The following is a 2,500-nucleotide window of genomic DNA, read 5'->3' on the forward strand; positions in this document are numbered from 1 at the left end:
TCTCTTAATAATACCATTTTTCTTTTAATAAAAAAGGTTAGGGTTGTTATGTTTGAACTGGGCCTAAAATACCAAAATCAAAATTAGTATTGCATGTCAACCAGTGGTTTTTATTTTAGCAGCGACCTTAATTAGTCTTCCAAAGCTAACCTTTATACATTGAACTAAATAAAAGTTTTTCTGGCTTAACTACTCTCGATACGTTGCGATGTGGGTCTCTTAATAATACCATTTTTCTTTTAATAAAAAAAAAAAAAAAAACTCAAAGTAACTAAGACAAGTTTTAATTTTATCCTCCATTTTTACTGCTTTGTTTCGGCAAATTTCATTTGACTATAAGCGGCTTTCGGCTTGTGGGTCACCAAGGGTTTTCTTACTGAGATTTTCTGAAATATTGTTCGAGGATTCATCTTTCCTCTTCATTCTGGAACACTCGGTCCCCGTCTAGCTTCTCTGTGAATCAAATTGAAAAAAAAAAAACTTAAATGAACATACGACGTAATTAACGACACAGTTTATGCTCTTTCTTAAAAAAAACTCATTCATAATCTCACACTTCGTTTGATGTCAGCGTCATATAATTCAGAGCCACACAGTGTTGCCGGTAAAATCCGTTCTTAGGTTGAATCGATCCGTTTTTTACCTATGTTAAATTGGTGATCCTCATTCTTCCTAGATTGAATTCGTACTCAGATGGATTGAAGAAACTTGGAGCCCTAAACTAAGCCTAGAGAAAAATTAGGGTCATGTAGATTAGGATTAGTTTTGGTTGTTATACATGGATATCAATTGACTTACTATATAAAAGTAAATAATGAAAAGAACTGTGTTGGGTTGAGCATGTTCGTCGTTGTAGTGTGGTGGGTTAGGGTTAACCCTAAAGCAGGACCATAGATCCGGAAGGTCCGAGTTCGAGCACCGGTAAATGCATAGTACAGTTCTTCGTTCCCTTACCTTGTTGTAATGTTGAGACTGGATGGATAAGTGCATGAATATTAAATCCGATAAGATGATACGAAACATCGAGAAGATGAGTTGATATGCATAAGACAGAGTTTGAGGGAAGGTATAGGGTGTTTTCATTCCTTTGGGGGCGGGCATAATCAACCTAGGTAAAATGAGGATTGCTAATTTAACCTAGGTTAAAAACCTGAGACCGGATTTGACCGACTTGTATTTCCTTTATTTTGATTGGCTAATCCCAGCAATGAAGGAGGGGAACGATAGCCTCACAGCGAAATAAATGTTGCTATTTTAATTTAGTTGAAGTGATAAACCCAGCAAAGAGTTCGACCTACAGATATTTCATAAGATGATAGAACTCAGTTAATCACTCGGCAAAGTCACTTTCACCCTGCGAGCAGGGCCTCTCTAAAACTCACCAGAGGGCGACCAAGAGAGGCTCTGCAGAAATCGTGTCAAGTCTTTTAAGTCGTCGCAGTCCATGTTTCTGGTCACTCCGGTCAAACCGGTTCAGGCAGTGCGCGCATCCTATTTTTGACAAGGCGAAGGTCAAAATGGAGCCTTCAGTACGAAAATTAATATGGCTTCCAGGAGTGCGATCTAGACTTGGCCTGGGTTTGAAACTGTCTCCATGCAACAGCTAGCATATACTCAATACAAACTTTACAGGATTTCTGCAGACATATTAATCGTAAAATCAACTGCAATTCCAAAAATGTTATCCACATGTACATGGTACAGTGCAATCGTTGCCTCAAGCAATACATTGCAGAAACCAAACGAAGACTCAAAGACCGTTTTAATGAACACCGCAGACCAGTCGACAAACCAACCAACGTATATATCCAGGACTGCCACCGACAGTAATTTCCGAACACTTCCTCAGTAATAATCGCACCGCCAACGATATTTCACTTATTCCACTCGAGTTAATTCATTCCAATCGTGATAGTGTACGCAAAGTAAGAGAAGCATATCTCATAAACACAGCGAACACCGTAGAACCTTTAGGTCTTAATAAGAAAGATGGAATGTAATCCACTTGAAAGATATGAGGGCTGTATAAAATCATACGCCATATCACCATTCAAATTGTAACGTCTTTGTTAACCGTAGTCATTGCTTGTAAAACCGTGATGAAGAAAGGCAGTTATATCAGCCTTGCTCTTTTTAGCTGTTTATTATATTTAAATCGCTGATAAGGCCCTTCACTAGGATGCGGTGCTTATGTCTTGCTACTCTGGTCCTTGCTTAGAAAGTTGTATTGTTAAGTCACTAATATATAGGTTTAGCCAAGCCTAAAGGCGCAGCTTGCGTTTCTAGCCCCAGAAAGCGATATAGTGAACATGGAAATAATTATGCTTCTGCATAACGTACTAACAAAATTAAAATTAATCGTCGTCATTAGTGTTCATCAGCACCTTTCAAATGCATGGGTATCAGGAGGCAACCCCCTGCTGCTCCACCCATTATTCTCTTTTTGGAAATCAACCAAGAACCTTATTTTCACCATGGACATTACATCTCTATACACAGT

The 2,500-nt window shown here is 38.6% G+C and overlaps 1 long non-coding RNA gene across 2 annotated transcripts in view; it reads right to left on the reverse strand.

The window, feature by feature from the left end:
- Positions 1 to 2,500, reverse strand: part of LOC138042498 (uncharacterized) — a 33,603-nt gene that overhangs the window by 1,267 nt on the left and 29,836 nt on the right. For both annotated transcript variants that reach the window (XR_011131008.1, XR_011131009.1), the window contains exon 5: positions 1 to 453. This exon is cut by the window's left edge and continues 1,267 nt beyond it. This is a non-coding gene — a long non-coding RNA (uncharacterized lncRNA). The remainder of the gene's footprint in view (positions 454 to 2,500) is intronic.

This window comes from Montipora capricornis, chromosome 1, assembly GCF_036669925.1.
Source record: "Montipora capricornis isolate CH-2021 chromosome 1, ASM3666992v2, whole genome shotgun sequence".
NCBI lineage: Eukaryota > Metazoa > Cnidaria > Anthozoa > Scleractinia > Acroporidae > Montipora > Montipora capricornis.